Source organism: Dermacentor andersoni, chromosome 2, assembly GCF_023375885.2.
Source record: "Dermacentor andersoni chromosome 2, qqDerAnde1_hic_scaffold, whole genome shotgun sequence".
Classification (NCBI taxonomy): domain Eukaryota; kingdom Metazoa; phylum Arthropoda; class Arachnida; order Ixodida; family Ixodidae; genus Dermacentor; species Dermacentor andersoni.
In genome coordinates, this window is record NC_092815.1 from 175,234,881 (window position 1) to 175,241,064 (window position 6,184).

A 6,184-nucleotide genomic window follows, 5' to 3' on the forward strand; every position below is an offset into this window, starting at 1 on the left:
GTGCTGCCACGTGGGATGTCTTTGGCCCAGCTTTGTTCATTCGAGGATCACTCAGTAGCGTCCATTGCAGTAGACGACACTTCATCCGATACTCCTCTACCATCGCAGTCGGCAAATTGTACCATCGCTGACTTACGGAAAATGATTGCCCCCGACTTGCCCTCCGAGCACGCTCGTGAACTCTACCGCGTTCTGTTTTCCTACCACGATATTTTTGACTTTAACGATCGTCCTTTAGCCCAAACTACAGCTGTCAAACATCGCATTAATACCGGCGATGCCCCTCCTATTCATCGCCGCCCGTATCGAGTGTCACCAGCTGAGCGTCAAGTTATTCACGCAGAAGTTCGCAAAATGCTTGCCAAGAACATTATTGAACCATCATATAGTCCATGGGCGTCACCTGTAGTACTGGTCAAAAAGAAGGATGGCTCATGGCGCTTTTGCGTGGATTATCGGCACCTTAACAGGGTTACCAAAAAGGACGTGTATCCCCTACCTCGGATTGATGACGCCCTTGACTGCCTCCACGGTGCTCGCTATTTCTCTTCTATTGACCTTCGCTCCGGCTACTGGCAGATTGCCGTGGACGATCTCGACCGCGAGAAGACTGCTTTTGTCACACCCGACGGTCTTTATCAATTCAAAGTGATGCCGTTCGGTCTATGTAACGCCCCTGCCACTTTTGAACGCATGATGGACTCCCTTCTTCACGGTTTCAAATGGTCCACGTGCCTGTGCTACTTGGACGACGTTATCGTATTCTCCCCAACGTTCGCTACGCACCTCGAGCGCCTCTCAGCAGTCCTGGACGTTTTTCGGCGAGCCGGTCTGCAACTCAACGCATCGAAGTGCCAATTCGGCCGTCGCCAGATTACCGTCCTTGGACATCTCGTTGACGCGAACGGAGTGCAACCGGACCCAGGCAAGATCCATGCTGTTACGCACTTCCCTGTTCCGAAGTGTGTCAAGGATGTGCGCAGCTTCATCGGCCTTTGTTCGTACTTCCGCCGTTTCGTGAGAAATTTCGCCGCCATAGCACGACCACTAACCGACCTTTTGAAAAAAGACGCTCCTTTCCAGTGGGGCGATAACGAGGCCTCTGCATTCTCTCATCTAATCGACATTCTCACAACGCCTCCCGTTTTGGCCCATTTCGATCCTTCTGCGCCTACCGAAGTCCGTACTGATGCCAGCGGTCACGGAATTGGAGCAGTACTGGCACAACGCCAGCGTGGCCACGACCGTGTTATCGCTTACGCCAGCAGGCTCCTCTCACCCGCGTAGCGCAACTATTCCATCACTGAGCGTGAGTGTCTGGCCCTAGTTTGGGCGGTTGCGAAATTCCGCCCATACTTATATGGCCGATCCTTTTCCGTTGTCACAGACCATCACGCGCTTTGCTGGTTATGCTCACTGAAAGATCCTACAGGAAGACTTGGTCGCTGGGCCTTACGCCTCCAAGAATATTCGTATACTGTCACCTATAAATCTGGCCGACTACACAAGGACGCTGACTGCCTGTCTCGCTACCCGGTCGACGAGCCTGACGACGCCGACAGTAGTAGCGCCAACGGCATTTTCTCTGTCTCTGCCTTCGGTAACATCGCCGATGAGCAGTACCGAGACCTATCGCTGCGAGCACTTATCGAGCGTCTGCGCTCTACACCTACCGACGCATCCGTTCGCCGATATGTCCTCCAGGGTGGCATTCTGTATCGAAGGAACTTCCTCCCTGACGGCTCTGACCTTCTTCTTGTCGTGCCAAAACAGCTACGACAGACTGTGCTCTTTGAGATGCATGACGCACCCACTTCAGGACATCTTGGGGTAACCCGCACGTACGACCGCGTCCGCCGCCGCTTCTATTGGCCTGGTCTCGCTCGCTCCGTTCGACGCTATGTTGCTGCCTGTGATCCCTGCCAGCGTCGGAAGACACCTCAGGTGCTACCTGCCGGTCATCTCCAGCCGATCACCGTCCCTGTGGAACCGTTCTTTCGTGTTGGATTAGACCTGCTCGGTCCCTTTCCCACGTCATCTTCTGGGAACAAATGGGTAGCCGTCGCGACTGATTACGCCACCCGATACGCTATCACTCGGGCTCTCCCTACCAGCTGCGCCACTGACGTCGCGGACTTTCTCTTGCGTGACATTATCTTGCTTCATGGCGCCCCGCGACAGCTGCTTACTGACCGTGGTCGAAACTTCCTCTCGAAAGTTATCGCTGACATTGTGCGTTCCTGCTCCATTCAACACAAACTGACTACTTCATACCATCCTCAAACCAATGGCCTGACAGAGCGGTTAAACCGTACTCTTACCGATATGCTGGCCAAGTACGTTTCCAAGGACCACCACGACTGGGACATTGCCCTTCCTTACGTAACATTTGCGTACAATTCTTCCCGGCACGACACCGCCGGATTTTCTCCCTTTTATCTACTGTACGGTCGCGAACCTACCTTGCCCCTAGACACGGCACTTCCTCCTGCTGCGGTCTCAACAAGCGAGTATGCGCGCGACGCCATCGCCCTCGCTGACCATGCACGCCAGCTTGCCCGTGCTCGACTGATGGCCTCACAGACCACTCAGCAGTGTCAGTACAACGCCCGCCATCGTGACGTACAGTTTTCACCTGGTGCGCTCGTGCTCCTGTGGTCGCCCTCTCGTCACGTCGGACTTTCAGAGAAGCTCCTTTCGCGATACACAGGGCCCTACCGCGTGCTGCGCCAGGTGACGCCTGTGACTTACGAAATTGCTCCTGTGGCCTCAACCTCGTCCTCTCCTGTGGCATCTAGTGATGTCGTACACGTCAGTAGGCTCAAGGCCTACTACACTGCTTCCGAGTCCGATCTTTAGTCGCTCCGGGACGGCGCTTTTGCAGCCGGGGGTAGTGCTACGGCACAATATGCGCGATCACGAAAGGCCAGCAGTGTGAAGACGACGACGACGATGAGAAGCTAGCGCGGGCTGTTGCCTCTTGGCCAAGCGCAGCGTATTTTCCTTGTAAATATATTTGTACATAGCTTTTCGTCTGCGTCTTCCTACGTAACAATATTGACAGGATAACTACAGTCAAAATGCTCTCTTGAGAGGGCTTCCTCTGTGTGTCTGGAAAGCGGCGGTTAGACAATCGTCAGCGCCGGTTGCCATCACATTTTGAGCACGCGGCTGCGTTAGCCCAGTGGAAATGTCTGCGTGACTCGCACAGCGAGAACGTATTACGAAATTATTGGAGAATGCCGACATTCATGCTGTTTAAAGATTACAGAACCGTTCGCTTATGCGTGTACACGCAACCCTACGATCGCAGTATAACACGTGTGACATTGCGTCTTCCCGTGCAACTGTCGCGATTCTCATCAAGAGAAAGAACAATTTCCCAGATCGGCAATGTATTGAGCACTGTTTACGTAACGAAGACTTTAATTCTGCGGTTGCGACGATTTTGACGATAAAGATAGAGCCGCCGAAAAATTACGGAAAATGATCCGGGACCCGTGCGTCGGCGCCCTGTTTGTTCAAAGGCAGCGAATCGATCCGCGCACGTCGCGCGTACAATAACCACCCGCTTGCACAACAAAGTCATATTTGCCCAGTGTTTCGTGAAAACGGATCGCTCCCAGAATGTGAAGCAGTGATTACACACCGTCCGAATACAACAGTGTTTTTTTTTTCTTTTGTTTTCCTTTTCTTAGCGCCGCATTACAGCTGTGGCTTTTTGCAGCAATGAAAGATGCGGAGTGAGGGCTGTGGCAAGGCCTTTGCGTTAACTGTTACACAACTCTGTGCGCTGGAGAACGCGCTGTGCCGAGCGGTTGAACGTCATCGTTAGGAGTTAGGGGCACGCCTATTCTTTCTTTCTTTTTCCTGTTTTTACTTACGGCTTTAGGACTTTTTTCTTACAATCTCAATGTCTTTTTTTTCTTTTTTCCAATCTAGGACGCTGATCTTATATCCGACTAATAGGTGTCGTTTACCTACCACCCATTTCCTTTCTTCGGAACCTTGCGCTCGCTCTAAGCTAATCAGGAAAGTTCTGTCACGTTAACGCACACATTCTCTTCGTCACTTGAAAGTACCGAGAGCGAAGCGCCATAAAGAAAAGGGAATGACAGAAAGTTACACGACGAATATTGTTTCAGGCTACAGGTTCGAAAGCGCGATAGTCTTTTGTTAGAAAGTAGGAAATCGAATCACTCTCGAGTATTTGCTCAGTTGTTAATGGCTAGTACGTTTTGTATGACTGAAAACTTTATTTGTTATCCTTGCTAATTTATACCTACAACCAAATTTAGCTTTCTCAATTCCTGCAGCTGTTCTCTGATGAGAGCATTTCTGCGTTTCAAGTATGTTTGATTAGGAAAATCGTAGTTCTATTAACGAACTAGTCTCTGCGGGTCTAGCAGTCTTCACCTTGAGCTGTACGTCTTCCAATAGCCAATAAATATGGACGCCTATGGAACAAGCGTTGCTCACCTTTGGACAAAGTTCTAAACGCAAGGATAATTTGCTCCTAATAACTTGCAAACCCGCCTTGGTGGCGTAGTGTCTCTAGCGTTGTGCGGATAAGCGGGAGGTCGCGGATCACATCCCGGCCTCTGCGGCGGTATCTTGATGCGGGCGAAACGAAAAAACGCTCGTGTGCCGAGCATTTAGTTGGCGTTACAGAACCCCACGTGGTCCAAATTAATCCACTGCCTCCCCCCCCCCCCCATGGCGTGCCACATAATGGCATCGCGGATTTATAACGTCGAACCGTAGAATTTCATTTCTTTAATAACTTGCAAATTCATCGGCGTAGGTCCACCAATAAATGTACAGTGTGTGCGAATATTAAAAATTTCGAATACCAATTGTATAGTGCTCACTATTGGACAACCCGCGACCTCGAACTTAACAGCACAACGCCATAGCCACTGGGCTACCGCGGGGGGGTCTACAACGATAACGACGTACATGAACGGCTCGCGGGTGGAAGGTTACAAGTTCTCGAAACAGGACGCGCTATGCCACAGTACTAACTGCAGAAGCGACGAAGCCAAACGGACGCACTTACAAGCTCCGCTCAGCCGGCTTTAACGGCATGCCCGACTTACAGTGGTGCATCTCAGGAGACGAACAGGGCGTTTGGCTTCAAAAGGGGCAAAACCGAGGAGACGCATCGTCACACTCTCCTCATTCAGCTGTAATGGAAATTGTTAAAATGCAGTAAATCCAACGACCCGGAATCTACACACCGCGAAGCTTTGTCCGAGTGCACAAAGAGTCGATACTCGAACACACGCACACAACACACACACGCACACACACGCGCGCAGGCGCTGGCACACACAATTTATAACAAGCCTTTTGTTAAACGAAGTTGCTGACTAAACTGTAGTTGCTGACCACTAGAAGTAGGACGGATGCCTTGAACGCATCATGGTTTCAGATGCAGCATGTGCATACGCACGTAGCGCAATCCGAATTCGTTCTATCCGCGAGAACCGTTTAGTTCCTTATTACCGTGCTGCCACCGATGATCGAAAGTGAGCTTTCTGGTTCTTTTTTTTCTTTTCCCCGCACCGCTGGCACCACCGCTGCCGCGAATGGACGGAATGGGTGGATGGATGCTATGAGCGTCCCCTTTGAATTCGGGCGGTGGGTTGCCTCAACAAGCTCTTGTTATTGTTTTGCATATATCCTACCTATTTTTAGGGAAAAGAAAACCAAGAATTTCGCGCATCAAATGCTCTAAACCACTATAGTAAGTTCTTTTTTTTTGTACACGTCCATTGTTTGTGGTTTCCCTACATTTCTGCCACCAAACTTCCGTATGGATGCATGGATGGATGTTATGAGTGCCCCCTTTGGAACGTTGCGGCGGGTTGCGCCACCAAGCTCTTGTTATTATATTGCCTAAGGTCCGGCCTGTGTAAAAAAAAAAAGAAAAGACGGAGAATTCTCATCAAGAATGTTTCTGAACATTTGTTCAGAACTTTGGTAACTCGGAAATTCAGAACTGGCAATTCAGAACTGAGTTAAAAAATTGGCAACTTTGTTTCTGCACGCCTCCGTTGTTTGTGTGCTCTGCCTACTTTACAGCCATCAAACCTCCAATGGCCTCCTAATAATCTCTCTTGCGCACGTGTTTACTTTCCCCCTGCTGTCTCTGAACCAAGGGCTTCCATGAGGGCAGATG

At 50.5% G+C, this 6,184-nt stretch overlaps 1 long non-coding RNA gene across 1 annotated transcript in view; it reads right to left on the reverse strand.

Moving 5' to 3' along the window:
- Positions 1-5,182, reverse strand: part of LOC140215973 (uncharacterized) — a 58,487-nt gene extending 53,305 nt beyond the window's left edge. Inside the window, exon 1 of the long non-coding RNA XR_011892600.1 lies at positions 5,100-5,182. This is a non-coding gene — a long non-coding RNA (uncharacterized lncRNA). The remainder of the gene's footprint in view (positions 1-5,099) is intronic.
- Between the last annotated feature and the right edge of the window lie 1,002 nt (positions 5,183-6,184).